The sequence below is a fragment of the Mobula hypostoma genome, chromosome 21 (assembly GCF_963921235.1).
Source record: "Mobula hypostoma chromosome 21, sMobHyp1.1, whole genome shotgun sequence".
Classification (NCBI taxonomy): domain Eukaryota; kingdom Metazoa; phylum Chordata; class Chondrichthyes; order Myliobatiformes; family Myliobatidae; genus Mobula; species Mobula hypostoma.
In genome coordinates this window covers 5,349,037-5,376,474 of record NC_086117.1, presented here as the reverse complement: position 1 = coordinate 5,376,474, position 27,438 = coordinate 5,349,037, and the positions used below count along the sequence as shown (strand labels likewise).

The window sequence follows — 27,438 nt, the reverse complement described above, 5'->3', positions numbered from 1 at the left end:
CAGGAAGAAGGTACAGAAGCCTCAGGACTCACCCCACCAGGTTTAGGAACAGTTATTGCCCCTAACCATCAGACTCTTGAACTAAAGCGGATAATTTCACTCACCTTCTCTTGCCCCTTCATCGAATGGACTCACTTTCAAGGACTCTTCATCTCATGTTCTTAATATTTCGTCGTCCTGGCTATCCCTCGAGGTCGAGGGTGATGGTCTTCATTCTGAAGAAGTGGCCCACAGAGTGAAGACACCTGTGCGTGTATTTGTTTAATGTGTACTTGACGTTGCACTCCAAGAGGCACACGATACTTCACAAATCAACCAACTGATTCCAATAGCATGGAAACCATGACGATTGGAGCTGATGGATTTGTTGCAGCCTTCATCCGCCTTCACAGCCGTTGAGTTCAAAGTAACTTCATCCGCCTGTTCCACTGTTGAGATCTTGGTTGGATTGTTCTTTGTCAGGGACCTCACCTTTGACCTTACTGCCATGGGTGATCCTACCAGGAGCATAGCTCCAGACGGCATTGCTCTCGGGATCACAGGACCACACAAGCTTCTCCAACATGACAAGGTGACAATCCATCTTGATATCTATTGCTTTTTGTATTTACACTGTTTGTTGTCTTCTGCACTCTGGTTGGACGTCCAAGTTGGGCAGTCTTTGATTGATTCTGTTATGGTTATTATTTTATAGATTTATTGAGTATGCCTGCAAGAAAATGAATCTCAGGGTTGTACAGGGTGACAAATATGTACCTTGATCATAAATTTACTTTGAACTTTTGAACTTTGATTGTGGCAAATGAAAAAAAATTCCAAATACTATAATTTAAAAACAATCTGTTCTGATCTGCTTCCTCACTGGATAAACTGGTGCTGGGGCAAGAAAGACTTGGTGCTTTATTCAAGATCCCTGAGCTCTGAACAGGAGGCCTAAGGGTCAAATCAGAAGTCCAGGCCTGTTGGCCAGAACCAAGTATGAAAATCTTTGTGAGTCCAGTGGGGAGTTCGAAGCCTAATGTCCATTGGCTCGCATCCACTGTCTGCTGGAGGCTGGAGCTGGACGTCTGTCCTGGGGTTAAAGGTCTGTGTATGTGTGTGGGTGGGTGGGAGGAAGGAACAGGGCTTGTTGACACCGTTGGTGTTTTGTTGCTTGTTGTGTTCTGTGAGCATCATGGGCACCTGTGGGCTGCCTCCTGCACACCCTTGGATGTGTTGGTTGTTAATGCATTGTTCCCTCTAAGCAGTGTGGGAGCACGGCTGCACAGTAACTGAAATGCTCCCGCACACATAGACTTCGTTGCTGTGCAGCTGCAATTTTCTTAACATTTAAACATTTAAAGTGCTGCACAGTTTTCAGGCCATGTAAAAATGGCTGGTCCACACCGCTGTAAAAAAAATTAGAAGGAATGTTGACTGTATGTTTCAAAGTACATGTGATAAATAATCTTGTATCTTGAATCTTGAATCATTGCACCATGACCATGACAGTGTTGCATTGACTTCAGACAGGGCAGTGCAGGGGTCCTTATGGAGTTACACTGCACAGAAACAAGTTGTTTGACCCGTTGGGTCTGCACCAAACATCAAGCATTCCAATTACACTAATTGTATCCTAATCCTAATTTATCCTCATTTAACATTGGTAAATAGTTAATTATTATCACAATTACCAAGGTACAGTGGGCCCATCACTGTCTGTGAGGATTGGTACGTTCTCCTCATGACCGTGTGGGTTTCCTTAGGGTGCTCTAGTTTCCTCCCACATTCCAAAGATATACTGGTCAATAGATTAATTGCTCACATGGCTGTAATTGGACAGCACGGGCTCGTTGGGCCAGAAGGGCCTGTAACCATGCAATCTCTCTAAACAAAATAAAATATAACTTCCATTTGCATGCTATCCATATAGGCCATTTCATCATACAGTAACAGTGACTGAGGTAGTACAAACAAAAACAGGAAGAGACAACATTCACATATGAGAGCTGGGTGTAGGTTGGGAGTCTTCCTCAATGACACTGGTTCTGTCTAGAGCCAGGAGTCCTTCTGAATGGAATATTCAAGATTGTTTAATGTCAAATCCAGTATGCAAGTGTAAAGGAGAACAAAATAATTGTTACTACAGATCCAATGAAGCTCAAAAAACACAATACGATAAAGAACACAATAAAAATTTTAAAAACATGATAAAAATAAATATATAAGATAGCTTATATACATAGATTGTATGTCCATAAAGTGACACTAGGCACAGGAATGTCTGTACATAAAGTGACTGAAAGGAAATGATAAAGTAGTGCTGGTTGGGGGTGAAGAGGGGTGGATTAATAGGTGGAGGTGTTGATCAGTCTTACTGCTTGGCGAAAGTAACTGTTTTTAAGTCTGTTGGTCCTGGCATGGATGCTACATAGCCTCCTCCCTGATGGAAGTGGGAGAAACAGTTCATGAGTAGGGTGGGTGGGATCCTTCATGATGTTACTGGCCCTTTTCCAGCACCTTCCTGAATATATGTCTTCCTTAATGACACTGGTTCTCTCCAGGAGTCCTTCTGAATGGAGTATGACAGTCAGACAGAGCCCAGACTATTGCCCTAAATGGTCAAACACATTACTGGATCCTTTGTCCCTCTCAGAATATGCTCATTGCTTCTTGTAAAATACTTCAGGTAATGTCGATTTTAATATAGCAAATAAAATGGATATCATGTATTCAGAGAGCTGCAGAAGCCTAGAGTAACACGCAAAATGCTGGAGGAACTCAGCAGGTCAGGTAGAATCTGTGAGAGGAACAATCCTTCAGCAGGACTAAGAAGGAAGAGGGAGGAAGGCAGAATTAGAAGGTGGGTGGAGGTGAAAGAGTACAAGCTGCTGGATGATGGGTGAGACCAGGTGGGTGGGGGAGGAGGAAATTAAGTAAGAACCTGGGAGGTGATAGGTGGAAAAGGCAAAGGGCTGGAGAAGGTGGAATCTGATAGTGCAGGAGATGCCTAGATTGTTTGGTCTTGTATAGAGTTTCTGAAAATAAGTTGGTAGCTCCCAGGACACTACATCTCCACACAGTTGTCCTCTATTATGACTCTCCTACTGAGCCCAAACGTGATAAGCACTTGCCACATTGTGCACCGCTGTTTGCAAACTCATACACTGCTTTACTTCACTGCATCATTTAACGTCACTGACCTTTGCTGCAATAAACCAAACGTTCGGGTTGCTCGGAGTCAGTTTATTTATTTAGAGATACAGCACGGATAAGGGCCCAACCAGCCCACCGACCCGTGCCAGCCAGGCAACCCACCTATTTAACCCTAGCCGGAAGGTTTACAATGACCAATTAATCTACTAACCAGTACGTCTGGATTGTGGGAGGAAACCAGAGCACCCGGAGGAAACCCCACGCTCACGGGAGGAATGTACAAGCTTTCTTACAGAAGACATGGGAACTGAACTCCGAACTCTGATGGCCTAAGCTGTAACAGCTTCATGCTAACCACCATACCAAATCAGAAACCATCACATCAGCAGGTCAGCTGCACGAATAATGACCTTGGGGAGAAACCTTGGGTTTCTCCTAAGTAACCTCACTGGGATTCCCTGTGTCTCTGTTTTTCAGAGGATGAAGAGCAGAGGGGAGATGAGACGGTGCTCAGAGGGCCAGACCTATCTACCCCTACCTCCATTCCTGCACCATCAGTCAGACATCTACACATACATTTTCTGCTCTAATGGCATCTCCAAGTTTGCAGATGATACCACCATAGTGGCCACGACCAAGAAAGCTCACCAAAGCCTCTGTTTCCTCAGGAGGTTAAAGAAATTTGGCATGTCCCAAACAATTGTTACCAATTTTTATCAATGCTCCATAGAAAGCATCCTATCCAGATACATCACGTGACTACTGAGAGTTGTAGTCACCGCTCAGTACATCACAGGAACCAACCTCCCCTCAAAGGACTCCATCTAAACTTCCTACTGCCTCAGTAAAATAGCCAGCATAATCAAAGAACCCATCCAACACGGACATTCTCTCTTCTCCCATCGGGCAGAAGATACAAATGCCTGAAAATTGTACCACCAAGCTTACAGACAGCTTCTATCCTGCTGTATAGGGAGGGAGGAGAAGATGACGGCGCGTCACAGCGCGCGTGGCCGTTCCGAATGAATATTGTATGTGTAACTAGGGGGGCCGTGCACAATCTGGATTTGATGGAGACAGCCGTGAGAAGCACGGAGGAACACCTGGAGTAACTTCTGAAATGCCTGCTTCGCTGCCGCTGCTACTGTGCGATTGAGAATCTCTGGAGACGAAGGCCCCAAATCCTCGGCTTTGCCTATTGCCTGTTGCCGGGGCCGGGGTCGAAGCACTCGGCAGAGATGGTGCTCGGCGCTCGGTGCCCGAGAGCTGGTCGGAGGCTCAGAGTTTTCGGACGGACTCGGAGTTGGACTGTGGTCAGATGCTTCCGGGATGCTGCATCGGCAAGTTTGCGGCGCTGGAGGTTTACCATCTGCGTGAGATGATGGGACTTCCACGAGACTTTGAGACTTTTACCGTGCCATGGTCTGTTCTTATCAAATTACGGTATTGCTTTGCACTGTTGTAACTATAAGTTATAATTATGTGCTTTTTGTTAGTTATTAAGTTGGTTTGTCATGTGTTTCTGTGATATCATTCTGGAGAAACATTGTATCATTTCTTAATGCATGAATTACTAAATGACAATAAAAGAGGACTGCGTGTCCTCATAATCATAAACTATTGAATGATTCCCTTGTACAACAAGGTGGGCTCTTGAGCTCACAATCTATATCATTAGGACCTTGTGTCATACTGTCTCCCTGCACTGCACTTTCTCTGTAGCTGTTACACTCTATTCTGCATTCTCTTATTGCTTTAAGATGTTCTACCTCAATGCACTGTGCGATGATTTGAATTGTATGAGCAGCCTGCAAAACAAGTTTGCATACAGTGTACAAGATCATCTAAAAGGCAGAATATACAGTTGATTACCTGCCATACAGAAGTAAGTTTCTAAGTAAATTCCTGATCAGCTTTCTGTGTGGCTTGATCCAAATATCCGCTATCCCGTGTAATATACATTTTGCTGATGTCCCATTAACAGCCATGACCCTCACAGCTGTGTTCGACAGTCTCTGGTTTCAGTTTATCACTTAAGGACTGCATTGCCTTATGACAAGGAGATGACAGAGAATCTGTTAGGCCACAGATTGAGTAAGGCTACAATTGCTAAATAAAAAGCAGAAACTATAAATCCGAAATAAAATTAGAAGATGCTGGACATATTTGGACAATGTCTGTGGAGAAGTGTAGTAGTTCTGATGAAGGGTCCAGGTCCAAAACATCAAATGCTTATTCATCTCCATAGATGTCGGCTGACCTGCTGAGTTCCTCCAGTATTCTATGGGGAGATGAATGTTTCTAGGGGATGACATTTCATCACAGTAGGAAAAGTCAAATATCAAACTTGTTTTACATCGAAGGAAGAGGGACGGAGAGAGCAAAAGGTTTGACCAAGAGAGACCAAAGGACAGAAATGCTGTTGGTGTCAGTCACTGGAAAGAGGGTGGGGAATGAAGATTTGTTAATTAGGGATGATCCATCTGAAGAAGATACAATCAGAAAGAGATGAGCAAGGACTGCGAAGAGTGAACGAGAAGATAGATTGTGCAACAGTACATATTGTGGGGTGCAGAAGAAATTTAAGAGGTCTAGAAAACTGGCTATGAGCAGATTTCACCGACCTCTGGATATTGACCCCAGAGCTGACTGATCACAGGTTTGACCTTCGGGCCTCGTCCCTAGAACTCTTCCATCCTCAAACCCTCAAGGTCTGGGACTGAAAGCTGAAGATGGGACTAGACATTTTGGTTAATGGTAGCAAGATGGGCTGAATGCCCACACAGCAGCATTGCTGACAGAGCTGGTGACTCACAGCTTCAGCAAACCAGCTTCGATCCTGACCTTCAGCGCTATCTCAGTGGAATTGGCAATGTTCTCCCCATGACTGCATGGTTTACCCCAGGTGCTCGGGTTTAACAAGGGCAGCATGATAGTATAACACCTCACAGCATCAACAACCAGGGTTCAATTCCCGATGCTGTCAGTAAGGATTTTGTACATTCTCCCCGTGACAGCGTGGGTTTCCTCTGGGTCCAGTTTCCTGCCACATTGCAAAATTGTGGACATGCTGTGTTAGCACCAGAACTGTGGCGACACTTGTGGGCTGCCCCCAGCACATCCGCGGATTGTGTTGGTTGTTGCCACAAACAACACTTTTCACTGTATTTGTCACTGTACATGTGACAAATAAATAAAGCTAATACCAAAGATATGTGAGTTCATATTTTAATTGCCCATTGTAAATTGTCCCTACCTATAGTTAGGGGGTAGATTCTCAAGGTTCAAAGCAAATTTCTTATCGAAGTACATATATTCTATTTCACCATATATAACCGTGAGATTCATTTTCTTGTAAACACTCAGAGTCAATACAAAGAAACAGAACAGAATCAAAGAAAAACAACACACAAACCAAGATGAACAAACAACCAATATGCAAAAGGCACTCTAACAAAGAAGGCCTCTCCTATTTCTTTTAGAGCAATGAGCCCCCCCCCGCTTAGCACTACATATTGATCTGTTGACTACGCATGCACTTCGTTCTCTCTCTCTTGCTGCAATGTGAATACACCAGCTAAAGCCATCTCCAGCAACCGTGCTTTTATTTAATCAATATGTAGTTGTGCAGAGACACAACAAATTGGCGACGAGTACGAACCTGAATATCAGAAAATATCACGAACGGCACCGACAGTTATGGGATGAAACAGGAGAGTTAAACAGCACAAGAAGGCTGTCACAGATGCTAACAAATGCGTGAGTACAGTGCATAGCAACAGAGAAAGGCACGCTGAATTTGGAATAAAAATAATGTGGCGATGGCTTCAGTCGGGAAAGTTGATGAATCTGTTAGCACTAAGGAAGGCTGGAAGTTGTATATCAAGAGGGTTGAACTGGATTGTAATGCAAACAACATGAAGGAGCAAAAGAAAGCCCCAATACTTCTTAGCTTAACGGGTACAAGAATGTACAGTCTCTTACGCAACTTAGTAACCCCTGAAAAGCCAGCAAGCAAGACGTTCAATGAAATTGTTACAATCTTACAAAATTACTTGAGCCCTAAACTGCTGGGAATAGCTGAGATATTTAGATTTTACAAAATGAACCAGTCAAAAAATGAAAGCATTTCTGAATACATTGCAAAACAGTGTAAACTTTTCCAGTACTGTGACTTTAGAGGTGAACATTTTGATGCATTAAGGGACAGGCTTGTATGTGGCATGCATAGTCAAAGCAAGACTACTGGCAGAAAATGACCTAACCTTAGAATGGGCATTGACTCATTAGAGACTACAGCAAAGGATGCAGCAGAACTACAGAAAAGGAGGTTAGAATGTGAAATGCACAGAATGTTCCTGAATGGTGCAAAAAGCCAAAAATGGTATCGATGTGGCAAGTCCACCCATGATGTAAATGACTGTTGGTTCAAAGAAAAAGTCCGTATCACAAACAAGGTTACATAGAGAGAGTGTGCTAGGCAGACAAAAAGCACAACCAAGTGAAAAGTCTCAAACACAAAACTAAGCAAATGCATAAACTTACCAAATGCAAAACAGAATAAGACACCATTGAGTCTGACAAAGGTGAACTGTCATGCCTAGAACTGCATAGTATAACTGAAGCAGATCACAAAATCATCTGCATCACAATAGATGTGTCTGGTGTAAAACTGAAAATGGAGCTGGATACAGTGTCAGCTTTGTCTATAATTCCAGAGACTGACTACAACAGATTGTTTTCTAAGAAACCATTACAGAAGACCTTAGTGATGCTAAAGACTTACACAGGTGAAGAAGTGTCTCTCAAAGGAAAACTGAAAGTAAATGTGATGTATGGAGACCAAACACAACAGTTAGAGCTTTATGTATTGAAAAGTGGAGGGCCAGCACGTTTTGGATGTGAATGGTTGAGAAAAATCCAACTAGGCTGGCACTCGATCAAAGCTGTCAGGGTGTCATTAACAGGCAATGGCAGCCCAAATGGTAGGACTGACCAGGGACTGTCACAGCTACTTTAATGCTAAAGAGAAGGTGTTTGAGAAAGGGATTTGTAAACTCAAAGGCATGAAGGCCAGAATTGAACTGAACTGAACAGCAATACCAAGGTTCCATAAACAGCAACCAATTCTTTATGCACTATGTCTTAAAGTGAATGCTGAACTTCAGAGCTTAGAGCCTCTTTTCTCCTATGACTGCGTTCCTGTATATGGTTCTAACTCCATAATCAAGTTCGCAGACGACACCACGGTGGTTGGTCTGATCAGAGGGAATGATGGGACAGCCTACAGGGATGAGTCCAGCACCTGGCTACGTGGTGTGTCGACAACAATCTGGCCCTTAACACCCAGAAGATCAAGGAGATCATTGTGGACTTCAGGCATGCCAGGAGTCACACTCACGTCCCCAACTACATCAACGGAACTGTAGTGGAGCGTGTATCAAGCTTCAAATTCCTTGGTGTCCACATTTCCGAGGATCTCACCTGGTCCCTGAACTCCTCCATCCTGATCAAAAAGGCGCAACAGTGCCCTTATTTCCTGCGGAGCATGAAGAAAGCTCACCTCTGTCCCAGGATACTGACGGACTTTTACCGCTGTACCATTGAGAGCATACTCACCAAATGCACCTCAGTGTGGTATGGCAATTCTCCCGTATCAGACCGCAAAGCACTCCAGCGTGTGATGAAAACAGCCCAGCAGATTATCGGCACCCAATTGCCCACCATTGAGAACATCTACCATAAACGCTGCCTGGGCAGGGCAAAAAGCATTATCAGGGATGCATCTCACCCTAACCATGGACTTTTTACTCTCCTCCCATCCAGTAGGCGCTACAGGAGCCTCCACTCCCACACCAGCAGGCACAGGAAGAGCTTCTTCCCTGAGGCTGTGACACTGCTCAACCTCTCATCACAGTGCTAAGCAGTATTGCATTTGTATTGTACTGTCTCAGTTCTTTAATATTTGCGTGCTGTAGCACTTTTTTTATTCGCAGTTATTTTGTAAATAACACTATTCTTTGCATTTCTGGTCAGAGGCTAAATGCATTTCATCGGCTTTGTATCTGTACTCGGCACAATGACAATAAAGTTGAATCTAATCTAATCTAATCTAATCTGAAATTCTCTCCAAAGTTGAGTGGAGCAATTGGCCATATTCATTGTCCCAGTGATCAAGAAAGGGGAGGCCAGAGCCATTCGCATATGTGGTGATTTCAAGGTGAGCATCAACCCAGTGCTGCGTACTGTGCAGCATCCCATGTCAAGACATCTTTGCATCTTTGGAAGGTGGGGAGAGGTTTTCAAAGGTTGAGTTGTCACAAGCCTATTTATAAATGATTGACAAGTCAAGCAGGAAGTTCTTCACAATCAACACTCACAAGGGACTGTTCCGGTATAATCGTCTCATCTTTTGCATTGCATCCGCTTCAGCAATTTGCCAAAGAGCAATGGACCAAATGGCTCCAAGATATCCCAGGAACACCATGTTACTGTGATGACATCATGACTGGCAAGAATGATGAAAAGCACCTCCAGAACCTTGGTAAAGTGGTTACCAGGCTGACTGAGTATGATCTGTGCACAAAGACAGAAAAATGTGAGTTTTTCAAGAATGAAATTGTCATGATCCGGTCTGTGAAGTCTGCATTCTGGTTCACAGTCCAGTCCATCGATTCTTTATTCTGGTTTTTCCTGTTTTCCCTTGTTCCATTGGGTGCCTTAATTGAGGCACCTGATTCTCGTTTTGGGCTGACACATAAATACCTCTCAAACCAAGGATTCCCTGCTGGACTGTTCCCTTCCCCTTCCTCCTGAAGCCTTACCTGCATCCCTGCTGGAGTGAGACTGGAGCCTTGCCACGCCAAGATAAGGAACTATCTATCATTGAGTTTGGAACTATCCCTTTGTGTTCCCGTGTTTAGTGTCCGTGTCAAAGAAGAGTCCCGGCCCTAGGTCCTGTTCCCAAGGGGGGGGGTCCTGACTCTGTGTGAAGCCCCTGCCCTAAGTCCTGTTCCCAAGGAGGGGTCCCAGCTCTGTGTTCTGTGTTCTTGTGTTCCAAGTTCCAGGTGCCGTGTTCCAGTCCTGTCCAAGTCAAGGCTTCGTGTTCTCACCCAGCCCAGTGCTGGAGATTCCTTGTCCTGTGCTGGAGTTCCCTCAATCAGTCCAGGAGTCTCTTGGCAGTTTACCTCGGCAAGTGTCCTCAGCAGTTATTCCGGCCCTGCATCCTAGAAAGGGTCCCGGTCCTGTGCTCCAAGGAGGAGTCCCAGCTCCATACCCAAGAGCCTAACCAAGCCGAGTCCAAGAGCCGAGCCAAACCTAGTCCAAGAACCTCATCCTGCCTTGGAGTACCACGTCCAAGGCTCTGAGCGTCCAGTCCACGTCCAAGGCTCTGAGCGTCCAGTCCACATCCAAGGCTCTGAGCGTCCAGTCCAAGTTCAAGGCTCTGTGTTCCTGTGTTCCAAGACCAAGTCCAGACACCGTGTTCCAGCCCTGTCCAAATCTGAGCTTCATGTCCTCATCTAGTTCCGGTGCCTCGCCCAGCCCAGGAGTTCCTCGCCCAGGCCGGTGCTGGAGATTCTTCATCCTATCCTGTAGCCACGTCCTGTCCTTACCAAGATCCTAGTCCTGAGTCCTAGCTTAGACCCGGGTTCCGAGTCCCAACCAAGACCCAGGTTCCGGGTCCTTGTCCAGACTCTAGTTCCGGAGCTCCAAGTTCCTAGTCCAGGCTCCTTGTTCCTAGTTCCACATCCGGGTCCCGTGCTTCTAGCCCAAGTCCTAGGCCAGGCCCTGAATCCTAGTCTCGTCCAGGGCCTGTGTCAATGTCCAGCATTGTTTTTCCCTTGCTATCTCGACAAACCTAATCCTGTTCCTAGTACTTCAGTGTCTATGTCTTGCTGTTGGGTCCGCTCATAACGCCCACCTTATGACAGAAATCTCATATTGTGGACATGTCATTCACAAGCATGGCTTCCATAAGTCACAAGAGAAGATTGAAGCAGTGCTACAGGCACCCAAACCTGAAAATGAGTCACAACTCAGCTCATATTTGGGTCTTGTAAACTACTACCACCAGTTTCTCCCAAATATTGCTACAGTGCTGCATCCACTGAATGCACAGTTACAGACATGAGCAAAGTGGGAATGGTCAGAAAGATGTGAAAGAGCATTCAAGGAACAAAGAGACTAATAGCATCCAATGAACGGCTCTCCCATTATGACCCATCCCTGCCCATCAGACTGACGTATGGTGCATCCCCTATGGCGTTGGAGCCGTTTTGTCACGTGCTACGAAAGATGGATCTGAACATCCGATTGTGTTTGCTTCAAGATCACTCACAAGCACAGAACGCAACTATGTACAGATCGACCAAGAGGACCTTAGTCTAGTATGGGGTATAAATAAAGTCCACCACTACCTCTATGGACAGAAGTTTATGCTAGTGACAGATCGCCAGCCCTTTGTGTCCATTTTCAATCCCAGAAAGAGAATTCAGTGATGATTGCTACCCAGTTACAATATTGGCACTGTTCCTAGGAGCTCACTCTTATGACATAGAGTTCAAGGTACCAAACAACACAGCAATGCTGATGGCTTGTCACATCACGTCTTCCACTATCTGCAACTGAAAGAGAAAAGTCTTCATAATGTGATCCAGCAGAAGTGTTCCACTCTGCATTGGTAGACCAATTCCCGGTAGAAAATTCTGAAATACAAAGAGAAACAAGGAATGATCCGACATTGTCAAAAGTTTATGACATCACCATGCAAGGATGGCCTGCTCATGGTAACCCTATGTTTCCAGAGTTCTCAATAAGACGAGAACACTGTTGGTATGTCAAAGAAAGCTGATAGGTGGATCTCGTGTTATGGTTTCCTCTAAACTGCACACCAGAATGTTAGAAAATCTGCATGAAGGACACTTGGGTACAGTCAAGATGAAGAATCTCACCTGCAGCTATGTGTGGCGGCCAGGCATAGATAAACGTATTGAAGACTTGGCCAAAAGCTGTTCGGGATCCCAAAAAGTTCAAAATGCACCCTCATAGGCACCGTTACACTCATGGGAGTGCCCATCATCACTATGGCAAAGAGTACATATTGACTTTGCTGAGCCATTCATGGACTCCATGTTTCTGACTGCTGTGGATGCTCATACAAAGTACTGGAAGTTATAGCAATGAAGTCAACCATGTCAGCAAAGACTGTCTCCGTCCTGAGGACTATCTTTGCCAGAAATGGCTTACCCAAACAAATTTTGAGTGACAGTGGACCACAATACACGTCAGAAGAATTCTGACTGTTCATGAAGAAAAATGGCATCAGACATTTTGAGTCAGCTCCTCACCACCCAGCTTTAAATGAGTTAGCTGAAAGGTTTATCCAAATCTTCAAGTAGTCCATTAAAGCGATGGACTAGGAGGACATTTCTCTACAGCACAAGGTGGACAATTTCCTTTTTGTATATCGGAACTCTATTCATGCGGCGACAGATCAAACACCTGCAATGCTGTCCATGAACAGGAATCTGAGATCTCGCATAGACCTCCTGAAACCAGATCTACAGAGAGAACTGCAAAATAAATCGTTCAGCTAGTTGCCAAGTGAAACAGCAAGGAGCTTCGAAATTGGACAGGACGTTCTAGCGTGTGATTACTGAGAAGACCAAGTGGACACCAGGTCGGATAGCTACAAAAACGAGACCACTGATATACACAGTGGATGTTGGAGATCAGATATGGAGACTTCATGTGTTCTAGCTACTTGATGGTCAACCGAAGAACACACCTGATTCGATTGCATCCAACAAGACGAACACATTACAGTCACATGACTTACCTCTCAGTGATGGTGTCACTGACAGCAACATGACACTGGAAACCAAAAATGTTGTCGTCTTAGGACACCTTCCAAACCATATGCCACTCCACAGGTGCAACGATAACATTATCGCTGACAAGACTGCTGCCAAACCTGATGCCACTCCACAGGTCCAGAGGCGCTATCCTGAAAGAAACAGATCGCCACCCAAAAGACTGAATCTTTAGAACTGTGAAGTTAGTTATGGACTGTTATTGTGAAAGCATGTTTATTTTGTATTATGGGTTTATGGAAAGGGAAATTGAATATTTTGTACATGGACAGTTTTATGGTGCATTAATCTAAATGGGGAGGAAGTTTAATGTACGGATCTAGTTCTTTTAGAGTAATGACCCCTCCCCTTAGCACTACCTATTGATCTGTTGTCTACGCATGTGCATTGTCCTCTAGCTCTCTCTCGCTGCAATGTGAATACACCAGTTAAAGCCATCTCCAGCATCCGTGCTTTTATTTAATCGATATGTAGTTGTGCATAGACACAACCCCAATGCCTTCTTTCTGTGGGGAGGGTGGGGGGAGCTGATGGGAGGATAAAATTGAATTAGTGTTGGGTTACTGTGAAGGATAGATGGATTGAACTTGATGAGCTGAAAAGTCTATACCTGTTCTATATGACCCCACAGCTATAGATAGGCATGATTCCATCTCAGTTAAGACAAAACTTCTTTCTGTTTTCTTCTGCCTTGGTAAACAACCCTTGTCCCCTAGGTGTCTGGTGCTGGAAGCTTTAATTCACCAGGGAGTTTGACGCCAATGAATTGGCAACAGAAGTTCCCCACTGCTTCTTGTTTCAGATTACTGCTGAGAATTTAGCAATTATGAGCCAACCAGGGGTGGATGGAATGTGTGAACCAGGTCTCAGATCATTGTGTGGTAGAGCATCACAGTTCAGATGCCTCTCCATGTACAACGCACAGTAGGATTCTTCAAGTCACGGGTCATTAATTTTAAGACACACAAAAGATTCTGCAGATGCTGGAAGTCTGGAGCAACACACACAAAATTGACAGAGGACTCAGCGGGTCAGGCAGCATCTATAGAGGGGCATGGACAGTCAATATTTCAGGCCAAGTCCCTTTATTAGGACTGGAAAGAATGACGGCATGTAGCCAGTTTAAAAAGATTTTGGGGGAGGGGCAGAGTGGTGAATCCAGGTGGGGGGGGGAGGAGGGTAGGCAGGGGGGAGTGGGAATGATGTATGAAGCTGGAAGGTAATAGATGGATGAGACAAAGGAAGAGTAGACATTGGAACAGTAGTAATAGAGCATTCACTCGAATCGAATATGATGTTCTTCTAAGGCAGGCTTTCCCAACCTGGGGTCCAGACACCTTGCTTAACGGTATTGGTTCATGGCATGAAAAAGGTTGTCAACTTCTGCCCTAGGAGATTCGCTATTGCTGGGTCCTCAGATAGCTGTAGAGGCCAATCTGAGAACCACATATCCTGGTGCAGTGTGGGCAAGTGGGCTGTGGTCAGGGGTTGGGTCTTTTGGTTGTTCAGTCTCTCCTTTCACAGCTGCCACTTGTTCTCTGCAGCAGAGTGGAGGTCGCTCTCATCTCTTGAACTGATTACCTACATGGGTATGGGCAATAATAATTTGAAATAAAGGAAGGAGATGGAAAACCGCCTCCCATTTATTCCACGATGGCCTACTCATCACCAACTCCTTCCACCCTCTGGTTCCCCACCTCCTTCCCTTTATTCCATGGTCTACTGTCCTCTCTGATCAAATCTATTTCAGCCCCTTCCCTCTTCCACCTATCATAGTGTCTCACATCATTCCTACTTACTAGCCCCCGGCTACCCACCTTACCCCTCTCCCCAGAGTTTTATTCTGGCTTGTGCCCTCTTCCTTTTCAGTCCCAATGAAGGGTCACAGCTTGAAACATTGACTGTTTATTCCTCTCCATAAATGCTGCCTGACTTGCTGAGTTCCTCCAGCATTTTATGTGTGTTGCTCCAGGTGATCAAGTTTAATATTTTTGTTTTCTATTAAACCACCTGCATGAGTTTTAAGGATTTCTTTTCCTCACTGCTAAATCTTCAGTACAAAACCACCCAACTTTCTCAGTGGTGAATCATGATGCTGTCTTTTTGAGATGGTCAAGGAGACACAAAATATTCTGCAGATGCTAGAATCTGGAGCTGCACACAAACTGCCAGTGGAACTTAGCAGGTCTAGAGGGAAATGGACAGGTCCATTACTCTTTGCTGTACTGTTAATTGTTCACTGTTTACCTGTGCTGTGAACTACATGCATTTTGAATTATATTTATTAACTTATTTGTGGTAATATTTTGTTTCACGTGCTGTGTGTGATACATGTTTTGTGAGTGCACCATGGTCTGGATTAATGTTGTTTCATTTAGTTGTATTTACTTGTACAGTCAGATGACAACAAACCTGAATGTGAACTTGAAGGACTGGATGAAGAGTCTTGACCCAAATGTTGACTGTTTCCCCTCCATAGATGCTGCCTACCTGCTGAGATCCTCCAGCATTTTATCTGTAGGATGAAGATGATTCCACTAAAAATTAACCAGAAGTGCCTGCCAGGGAGGTATCGCAGCCCAGCCCATCCTCTGCAGTCATTGGCTTATACCAATGTGTTTACTGTGGGAATTCAGTGCTAAAATTTCACCAGATTTAGCAGCAAAATGCCTTGGGAACTCTGAGGCTGTTATTCAGCTGTCTGGTTGCCCTAAGCCTAAGGCATTCAACAATAAAGCATTTCAATGCCTTTTTCATTCCCTGTTTGAGATATCAAAGAAAACCGCTAATTTAAGATAAACAAAGTTACTTTATTTATAGAAGAACTTTAATGGAATTGGACAACACAAGCATTCGTTTGTCTAAGGAAAACCACACTTAACAAATTGACTGGAGTCTTTAAGGATGTACCCAGTGGAACAGTAAAGGAAAACCAGTGAATGTGGTGTTCTTTTGACTTTTCAAAAGAATTTGATAATGTCCCACATCAAGTGTTCAAAATTAAATTTCATGGAAGTGGGGAAATATACCGTCATAGATTGAGACTTGGTTGTCAGACTGAAAATGGAGCTCTTTTTGTAATTTCAAAAGTAAACTTTATTTTATTTAAAAATACAGAATGATCCATCTGGTCCAACGAACCCATGTTATCTTATTACACCCATTAACCTAGTAACCCGTACGTGTTTGGAATATGGGAGGAAACCATAGGAAGCTCACACAGTAAAATATGAAAGAACTGTGAAAAACCCTTATGTCTATGGTCTTTACATTCAGTAGTGTTAAGATATTTTTTTAAAATCCATAGCACCATTACCATTCATGGCCCCTGGGGTGATGTCAATGTTCAAGGGCCTTCCCCACCTGAATCAGCCTCTCCATGTGTGGTAGTAGAAAGAGTTCAAAGTCCAAAGTGAATGTATTATAAAGTATGTATATTGTATGTCACTGTACACTACACCGCCAGACGAGAAACTACATCAAGAATGTGACATCCATCGTCAAAGATTCCCCACTATGCCACCTTTTCACAGTTCCCATTGGGCTGGAGGTACAGAAGTGTGAAGTCCCACACCACCAGCTTCAGGAAGAGCCACTTCACTTCAAATATTCAGTTCTTGAACCAACCAGCACAACCCTAATCATTACAGTTCAGCAACAATATGACCACTTTTTATCAACTTTGCATTAAAATGGATCTTTTTTTTGGTCTAATTGTGTTCTTCCTTGTAAAAAATGTGCATAATTTAAATTCAGCTTAAGTGTTGCTTACGAATGCTGCTTGTCTGATTCGATGTGCCTGTGATGCTGCTGCAAGTAAGTTTTTCATTATGTATACTGTACATGCACTGTGCAGCTGACAATAAACTCGACTTTGACTTTAGTGAAGGTGCTCACACAGAATTTGTTGGTGAGTGGCTTCCAGGAATTCGCCTGAGTGTAGAGTTTGTACGTTCTCCATGTGAGCACATGGGTTTCCCCCGGATGCTCCAGTTTTCTCCCACAGTCAAAAGTTGGTAGGTTATTTGGTCATTGGAAATTGTCCCTTGATTAGGCTCGGGTTAAATCGGGGGTTGCTGGGCGGCGTGGGTCGAAGGGCTGGAAGAGTCTACTCCATGCTGGATGTCATTAAAGGAGGTATCACCAAACAATGACATATTTCCAGGTCAGGGTGATGTGTGACTTTGGGGGGAGCCTGTGGATCATTGTTCCACTGCCTGCTCCCCTTTTTGAAGGTAGGGGTTCACTGACTTGCAAGTTGCTGTCAAAGAATTTCAGGTGAGGAACTGCAATGTGCTTTGTAAGTGGCACAGATCACAACCACTGTGAAATGGGGGGGGGCGGGGGCTCAAAGAAATAAATATTTAGGCTGGTAGATGGGGTGCTAAGTGAGTGGGATGGTATGTGCTCAAGAGATGTTGTTTTATATTTTTTTCATTCGAGGTACAGTACAGACACACCTTTCCGTTTCAACAAGCCGCCCCACCCAGCAATCCACCTATTTAACCCTGGCCTAATCACAGGACAATTTACAACGACCAATCAACCTACTAATCAGTACATCTTTGGACACTTATCTGTGTGGACAAAAAAGGGTGAGGCCCTCTGTTGGTCGGGGTCAACCGTGGATGTTGCATCCTACACAAGCCAGTAGGTAAGCCAGGGCAATATGAAGTGGAGAGCAAGCTATTGCCCATGCAGCTGATAAATCCAAAGGAACGACAGAAACCAGTACAGATTAGCATCAGCAGCGTTTCTGGTGTTGCCAGATGGTGTTGAACTCAATTTAGGACTGCCTTTGGGGTGCCAGCTCTGGATTTTTCCTCCAGGTTTATTCCCGAAGCCTTCCCCATGAGTGGGTATAGCTTCAAGGCAGTGGAAGTTTGAGATCAGAGATTTCCTTCTCCTAGATGAGCTGCCAACCACGGCTGATGAGCTCCATCTGTAGTTAGGGACCTCTTGCTATACTTATTGCTTTATTGCTTTATTTATTGCTATATTTATACTTTGTTCTTGGTTGGTGCAACTGTAACGAAAACCAATTTCCCTCGGGATCAATAAAGTATGACTATGACTACTATGGAAAGAGTGATCACAGTATGATTGAGTGTCTCATTACAAATGGAGGGTGCAATAGTTTGATCTAAAACCAGTGTATTATGCCTAAGGAAGGGAGACTACAATGGGATGAGAGAGGAGTTGGATAGGGTAGACTGGGAACCCAGACTATATGAATGAGGAACAGTGGAAGACTTTCGAAGAGACTTTTCACGGTGCTCAACAAAAGTACATTCCAGTTAAGAGCAAGGACAGTAAGGGTGGGGGGAGCCAGCCATGGATAACTAAGGAAATAAAGGAAGACTTCAAACTAAAAACTCATGCATACAAAGTCTCCAAGAGTAGTGGGAAACTGGAAGATTGGGAAAACTTTAAAAAACAAGAATCACAAAGCAATCAATAAAGAAAAGTAAGATAGATTATGAAAATAAACTAGCACAAAATATAAATACAGATAGTAAAAGTTTTTATAATTATATAAAGCGGAAAAGGGTAGCTAAAGTGAACATAGGTCCCCTGAAAGACAAGAAGGGGGAATTGATATTGGGTAATGAGGAAATGGCGGAAGTTTTGAATGACCATTTTGTGTCGGTTTTCACAAAGGAGGACACATCTAACATGCCGGAGAGATGATATGGATCCGAAGGGAGGTCCTGATGGAATGCATCCTAGGATACTGAAAGAAATGGCAGAGGTTAGAGGTGAGGCTTTGGTGATAATTTAGCAAATTCTCGGGACTCTGGGCAAGTCCCGGCAGATTGGAAGAAAGCAAATGTCATGCCACTACTCAAAAAAGGATGTAGGCAAACGGCAGGTAACTATAGGCCGGTTAGTTTAACATCTGGAGTTGGAAAAATGTTTGAAGCTAACATTAAAGAAGAAATAGCGAGTTATCTGGAAAGAAGTGGATCCATCAGGCTGACGCAGCATGGATTCAGCAAAGCAGGTCCTGTTTGACAAACTTGAAGTTCTTTGAGGATATAACAAGCGCGGTGGATAGAGAGGAACAGATGGACGTTATTCACTTGGATATCCAGAAGGCATTTAATAAGGTACCACATAAAGGACTTATCCATAAGGGTGCCTTGAGTTGGGGGCTATGCATTAGCATGGATAAAGAATTGGTTAACTAACAGAAAGCAGAGAGTTGGGATACATGGGCGTTACTCTGGGTGGCAATCAGTGGTGAGTGGTGTGCTGCAGGGGTCAGTGCTGGGCCCACAACTGTTCACGATATACATTAATGATCTGGAGGAGGGAGCCGAGTGCACTGTATCTAAGTTTGCTGATACTAAATTGAGTGGAAAAGCAAATTGTGCAGAAGATACAGAGTGTCCGCAGAAAGATATAGATAGGTTAAGTGACTGGGCAATGGTCTGGCAGATGGAGTACAATGTTGGTAAAAGTGACGTCATCCATTTTGGAAGGAAAAATGGAAGATTGGATTATTATTTAAATGGTAAAAGATTGTAGCCTGCTGCTGTGCAGAAGGACTTGGGAGTGCCTGTGCATGAATCACAAAAATCACATTTACAGGTGCAGCAGGCTATCAAGAAGGCAAATGGAATGTTGGCCTTTCATTGCAGAGGGACTGAATTTAAGATTTAATCCAGGGAGGTAATGCTGCAACTGTACAGGGTACTGGTGAGGCTGCATCTGGAGTACTGCGTGCATTTCTGGTCTCCTTGCTTGAGGAAGGATATACTGACTTTGGAGGTGGTGCAGAGGAGACTCACCAGATTGATTTCAGAGATGAAGTGGGTTAGACTTTCAGGAGAGATTGAGTCGCCTGGGACTGTACTTGCTGGAATTCAGAAGAATGAGAGGAGATTTTATAGAAACATATAAAACTATGAAAGGGATAGATGAGATAGAGGCAGGAAAGTTATCCACTGGTGGGTGAGACTAGAACTAGGGAACATAGCCTCAAGATTTGGGGGAGTAAATTTAGGACAGAGATGAGGAGGAACTGCTTTTCCCAAAGAATGATGAATCTGTGGAATTCTCTGCCCAATGAAGCAGTGGAGGCTTTCAAATAACAAACATTTTTCATCACCTTAATTTGTCATTTCCCTAATAGTTGGGACATAGTCAATAATAGGTGAAGAGGATGAAATGTAACAACTGGAATTATATTGGTACATCACAAAAACAAATTTCTACAGATGTGTTGTGGAGAGCAGTTGAACTGGTTGCATCAGTGTCTGGTATAGAAGGGCCACTGAACAGGATCGGGAAAAGCTGCAGAAAGTTGTAAACTCAGCCAGCCCCATTATGGGCACTAACCTCCCCAGCATCCAGGAGACCTTCCAAAGGCAATGCCTCAGGAAGGCGGCATCTGTCATTAAGGACCCATCACCCAGCACATGTCCTCTTCTCATTGCCAACATCAAGGAGGTGGTACAGGAGTTTGAAGACACATACTCAATGTTTCAGGAAGGGTTTCTTTTCCACTGACATCAGATTTCTGAATGGACAATGAACCCATGAACACCACCTCAATATTTTATTTCCTCTCCTTTTGCACTAATTTTATACATGTGTGTGTGGGTACCTGCGGTATAGACATAATTCTTATTGTAATTTATGGTTTTCATTATGTTTTACAATGTACTACTGCTGCATAACAACAAATTTCACGACATATGCCAGTGATATTAATCCTGATTCTGAATAATTTGTAAAACCGTATTGTTGTGTGCAAGAAACTGCTGAGCAGTTTATCAGATTAAGAAAGGAACAGCAGTTTTCAATTCACACCCTCAGCAGACTGGATGTTCTGGCAAATCTCAGTGCATTCCCACCACCCACTCTGATTTGTCAGATGTGATAGTGCACAAGGTTACCAGAGCTTGTTGGGCTCCCTCGTTGAGCAGACCTGCCCCCATTGTTTCAAGGGCAGTGAGTTGGTGAGGAGGGAAGATGCTGGACTCAGAATTGAAGACAAAAGGAGAAAAGGAGAAAAGGAGAAAAGAAGAAAAGAACATAGAACATAGACCAGTACAACACAATAACAGGCCCTTTGGCTCTTAACGCTGTGCCAAACCAATTAAATTAGTAATCAAATGGGCAACTAAACTAATCCCTTCTGTCAACACAATGCCATGTCCTTTTATTTTCCTGACATTCATATGCCTATCTAAATGTCTCTTAAAAGTCTCTAATGTTTCTGCCTCTACCCCAGGCAGTGTTTTCCAGGTACCCACCACTCTGTGTAAAAAAACTTGCCCCTCACACCTCCTTTGAATTTACCCCCTCTCACCTTAAATGAATGCCCTCTGGCAATCCTGGGAATAAGATATTGTCTGTCTAATCTATCCATCCCTCTCACACTGTAATCTTATAAACCTCTAACAAATCAGCCCTCAGCCTCCACCACTCCAGAGAAAACAACCCAAGTTTGTCCAACCTCTCATTATAGCACATGCCCTCTAATCCAAGCACTGTCTTGGTACATCTTCTCTAATGAGCAGCACAGTAGCATGGTAGTTAACACATTACTTTATGGTACATGTGACCTGGGTTCAATTCCCACTGCTGCCTGTAAGAAGTTCGTACGTTCTCCCCGTGATGGCATGGATATCCTCTGGATGCACCCTCTCTGAATCACCGATATCCTTCCTGTTATGGAGCAACAAAAACTGTATGCGCTATTCCAAATCTGGCCTAATCAGAGTTTTTTAATTGGGTGGAAAAGAAGTGCAGAAATAAACTGTTAAGTTATATATACCTTCCTGAGATGACACAGAAGGTAGAGTTAGCTCACCAGATCAATCCAATAAGTCATGCTCTCCCCCTCCTCATTTACTGTAACTCACCCTCTCCCACACAGTAATTCTTTGTTGACCCCTCCTGCCATTAACTGGCACCAAGGAATAACTTACGGTTGACAGCTAACCTTGCAGTCTTTTGGATGCAGTAGGCTACATAGTCCGCATGGACAAAGTGTAAACTCCATGCAGAGCATCATCCTGAATTATGGTTGCCTCATTATAGGAAGCTTACTTATTTATTTATTCAGCCACACCACACAGTAATTCCCCAATTTAATTCTAGCCTAATCAAGGGACTATTAACAATGACCAATTAAGCTACCAACTGGTATGTCTTTGGACTGTGGAAGGAAACCCATGTGGTCATGGGGAGAACGTACAAACTTCTTACAGGCAGCTATGGGGAATTAAACCCAGATCATGTACTGTAAAGGTTTGTGCTAACCACCATGTTACTCTGGCGCCCATTAGAGAAGATTTACCAAGATCGTGTTTGGATTAGAGAGCATGTCTTATGAGGATAGGTTGAGCAAGATGGAAATTGCTTATCACATCTCCTAGATGTGGCACAATAGGAAGCACACATGATTTCCAGCTGTGGGTTGAAATCCCACTCCAGAAACTTAAGTGCGAGTTCCCAAGGAGTGAATCTCTGTCTTTCAGAGGAAACACTACATCAAGGCCCTGCTTTCTCAGACAGATATGAAAGATTTCTTTGAAAAACTTGGTAGGAGAATAATGCAGCTTTCAAACATTTAAAAATATTTTACCAAGTTCTGTCCCATTGTTTATGTTGGGTTTTGTTAGGACTGATTTGATTGTGGACTTCAGGAAGGGGAGGTTGAGGGATCACACACCAGTCACTGAGGGATCAGCAGTGGAAACGGTGAGCAGTTTCAAGTTCCTGGGTGTCAACATCTCTGAAGATCTATCCTGGGCCCAACATTTTGATGCAATTATGAGAAAGGCACACCAGTGGCTTAGGCGTTTGAGGAGAAGTGGTTGGTCACCAAGGACACTAGCAAGTTTCTACAGATCCGTTCTGACTGGTTGCATCACTACCTGGTACAGAGGTGCCACTGAATTGAATATGGAAAAAGCTGCAGAGCCATAATGGACATTAGTCTCTGCACCATCAGTGAAATCTTCAAACAGAGATGGATCAAAAAACAGTATCTGTCGGGAAGGACTCCCACTACCCATAACATGCCCTCTTCTCATTAGAATCCAGGCGCTACACAAACCTGAAGATGCACACTCAATGTTTTAGAAACAGCTTCCTCCTCTCCACCATCAGATTTCTGAATGGTCCATGAACCTATGAACAATATCTCATTATTTTGCTCTCTTTTTGCACTACATATTTATTTTTTATATATTTGTTATTCTAACTTATAATAATTTTTATCTATTTCAATGTACCACTGCCACAAAAACAACAAATGTCACAACATTCATCAGTAATAATAAACCTGATTCTGATTCTGCAAGAAACACCAGCGTTCTTTTTCCACACGTCACACAGTGAGGCCTCCTGGAGTGCAAACTGGCAGCTGGTCGAAACAGTAAACAGCTCTCCACACATTTCTGGTTGTTCCAGCCTGTGTTCAGATAGTTCTGGGGCTACAACATCCTGGAAAATCTGTCCTTATTTTTATTTATGGGACGCAGCCTCACTGGCAGAGCTGGTGAAGATTGCTAACCCCTTCAAGAATTTTGTTTTATTAGGTAACAGACATTTTATTCCTGGTTCATTTAGAGGAGTGACTTCTTCAGCTGACATGGTGAGATTTGAACCCTTGTCTTCAGATTCAACAGTCGGGGCACCTGTGTTATTAAAATACATATATATAGCACATGAAGTAATCCATCTGTGTAATTAGTCCAGCTGTACAGTCCTGACAGTTCTCCCCAGTATCCAAGGAGGTGACAAAGATGTACTGTACCTAAAATCAGAATCAAATTTAATTCACTCAACTCTGAACTGATTCCACAACCTACAGACTCACTTTCAAGGATTCCACAGCTCATGTTCTCAGTATTATTTATTTATTATTCTTATTAGGTTTTTTTTAGTCCAAACTGGTAAAACCTGAGGTACAAGCATAGCCAAGCACACTCATTTCTCAATTGCCAGGAACTTTTAGACTATTCTGGTGGTTTTTAGCATTGCAGCTTTCCGGAGATTTACATAAATATTGCTGTGTGGGCCTAGTTGTTTAATGCTAATAATTTTTATTATTATTATTATTAGTTTTTTTGTGTTTGCATAGTTTCCCTTCTTTTGCACATTGGTTGTTTGTCAGTATTTGTAAGTGTGTAGCTTTTCACTGATTTTATTTCTTTGTTCTACTGCGAATGCTTCTCTCTTCCATGGAGAGAGTTAAGAACTCACTTGGTCCCTCACCACCACCTGAGGAGACTGAGGTGAGTGGAGCACTTCCCCCACTCCCCAGTTTTTATAGGAACACCTTTGAGAGTGTCTTGACCAACTGCATCACTGACTGGCACCTACAAACTTGGTAACCACAAGTCCCTACAAAGGATTGTGAGGAGTGCTGAGGTATTCAACTCAACAGATATTATGCAGGGCCCTTAGCATTGTCAATGATCCCACCGCTCCATGCAACAATCTCTTTCACCCCCACCATCAGGCAGGAGGTACTTAGCATTACGACAAGGACTGTTAGGATGGGAAGCAGCTTCTTCACCGAAGCCGTAAGACTGCAGAACCATGACTAAGCACATCCTTAGGCTGTGTTGGTTGTTAATGCAAATGACACATTTCACAATATGTTTGATGTGCATGTGATAAATAAATTAATCTAAAATCCGAAATCTCATAAGCACCCTATGGACAAAACAGATCAGGTTTAATGTCACTGGGTATTGTCATGATATCTGTTGTTTGGTGGGGTCAGTGCATTGCAATACATAATAATATTATAAATTACAATCAGTATATATTTAAAAATTATAATGTTTGTGCATTTCTTAACTCTTAGAGAAATGTGATCCATGCTTCACCTCACTTGCTGATCATTTGGCAATGGATCTGTACCATGCATCATTGTAAAGAATAAAAATACCAAGCTTGACAAGTCAAGAGATTAAAACACACACTAGACGTTTCAGGTACAGTTTCTCCGCCTCATCTCTGAAATCTGATGGTTGAGAGGGAGAAGCTGTACCTGAAACATCTAGTGTGTGTTTTAATCTCTTGACTTGTCAAGCTTGGTATTTTTATTCTTTACAATGATGCATGGTACAGGTCAACTGCCAAATGATCAGCAAGTGAGGTGAAGCATGGATCACATTTCTCTAAGAGTTAAGAAATGCACAAACACAGGGGAATTGGAATTGATTGATGTCCAATGGAAACTACATCTAGTAGAAGCCAGCCTTGAGTTGTTGGTGTACAGTTCAGGTAGGAGTCTGCATAGAAACATAGAAAACCTACAGCACAATACCAGCCCTTCGGCCCACAAAGCTGTGCCGAACATGTCCCTACCTTAGAACTACCTAGACTTTACCCATAGTCCTCTATTTTTCTAAGCTCCATGTAGCCATCCAGGACTCTCTTAAAAGACCCTATCGTTTCTGCCTCCGCCTCCACCGTCGCCGGCAGCCCATTCCACGCACTCACCACTGTCTGCGTATAAAACTTACCCCTGACATCTCCTCTGTACCTACTTCTAAGCACCTTAAAACTATGCCCTCTCATGTTAGCCACAGCCCTGGGGAAAAGCCTCTGACTATCCACACAATCAATGCCTCTCATTATCTTGTACACCTCTATCAAGTTACCTCTCATCCTCCGTCGCTCCAAGGAGAAAAGGCCGAGTTCACTCAACCTATTCTCATAAGGCATGCTCCCCAATCCAGGCAACATTCTTGTAAGTCTCCTCTGCACCCTTTCTATGGTTTCCACGTCCTTCCTGTAGTGAGGTGACCAGAATTGAGCACAGTACTCCAAGTGGGGTCTGACCAGGATCCTATATAGCTGCAACATTACCTTTCAGTACCACGATTGATGAAGGCCAATGCACTGTATGCCTTCTTAACCACAGAGTCAACTTGTGTAGCAGCTTTGAATGTCCTATGGACTCAGACCCCAAGATCCTCCACACTGCCAAGAGTCTTACCATTAGTACTATATTCTGTCATCATATTTGACCTACCAAAATGAACCAGCTCACACTTATCTGGGTTGAACTCCATCTTCCACTTCTCAGCCCAGTTTTGCAACCTATCAGTGTCCCGTTGTAACCTCTGACAGCCCTCCACACTATCAACAACACCCCCAACCTTTGTGTCATCAACAAATTTACTAACTCATCCCTCCACTTCCTCATCCAGGTCATTTATAAAAATCACAAAGAGTAGTGGTCCCAGAACAGATCCCTGAGGCACACCACTGGACACCAGCTTCCATGCAGAATATGACCCATCTACAACCACTCCTTGCCTTCTGTGGGCAAGCCAGTTCTGGATCCACAAAGCAATGTCCCCTTGGATCCCATGCCTCCTTACTTTCTCAATAAGCCTTGCATGGGGTACCTTATCAAATGCCTTGCTGAAATCCATGTACACTATACCTACTGCTCTACCTTCATCAATGTGTTTAGTCACATCCTCAAAAAATTCAATCAGGCTTGTAAGGCACGACCTGCCTTTGACAAAGCCATGCTGACTATTCCTAATCATTTTGTGCCTCTCCAAATGTTCATAAATCCTGCCTCTCAGGATCTTCTCCATCAACTTACCAATCACTGAAGTAAGACTCACTGGCCTATAATTTCCTGGGATATCCCTACTCTCTTTCTTGAATAAAGGAACAACATCCGCAACCCTGCAATCCTCCAGAACTTCTCCCGTCCTTATTGATGATGCAAAGATCATTGCCAGAGGCTCAGGAATCTCTTCCCTCGCTTCCCACAGTAGCCTGGGGTACATCCCGTCCAGTCCCGGTGACTTATCCAACTTGATGCTTTCCAAAAGCTCCAGCACATCTTCTTTCTTAATATCTACAATCTCAAGCTTTTCAGTCCACTGCAAGTCATCCCTACAATCGCCAAGATCCTTTTCTGTAGTGAATACTGAAGCAAAGTATTCATAAAGTACCTCCGCTATTTCCTCCGGTTCCATTGCCACACTTGATAGGTCCTATTCTCTCACGTTTTATCCTCTTGCTCTTCACATACAAGTAGACTGCTTTGGGGTTTTCCCTAATCCTGTCTGCCAAGGCCTTCTCATGGCCTCTTCTGGATCTCCTAATTTCATTCTTAAGCTCCTTCCTGCTAGCCTTATAATCTTCTAGATACTCAGAACCCCATGCAAATATTCCCTGAACATTTGCCACATTTCTTCAGTACGTTTCCCTAAGAACATCTGTTTCCAATTTATGCTTCCAAGTTCCTGCCTGATAGCCTCATAGATCCCCTTACTCCAATTAAATGTTTCCCTAACTTGTCTGTTCCTACCTCTCTCCAATGCTATAGTAAAGGAGATAGAATTGTGATCACTATCTCCAAAATGTTCTCCCACTGAGAGACCTGACACCTGACCAGGTTCATTTCCCGATACCAGATCAAGTACAG

The 27,438-nt window shown here is 43.7% G+C and overlaps 1 long non-coding RNA gene across 1 annotated transcript in view; it reads right to left on the bottom strand.

Annotated features, from left to right (window-relative positions):
* LOC134359761 (uncharacterized) overlaps positions 1 to 27,438 on the bottom strand; it is a 79,168-nt gene that overhangs the window by 4,919 nt on the left and 46,811 nt on the right. The window contains exon 3 of the long non-coding RNA XR_010021200.1: positions 12,974 to 13,141. This is a non-coding gene — a long non-coding RNA (uncharacterized LOC134359761). The remainder of the gene's footprint in view (positions 1 to 12,973; positions 13,142 to 27,438) is intronic.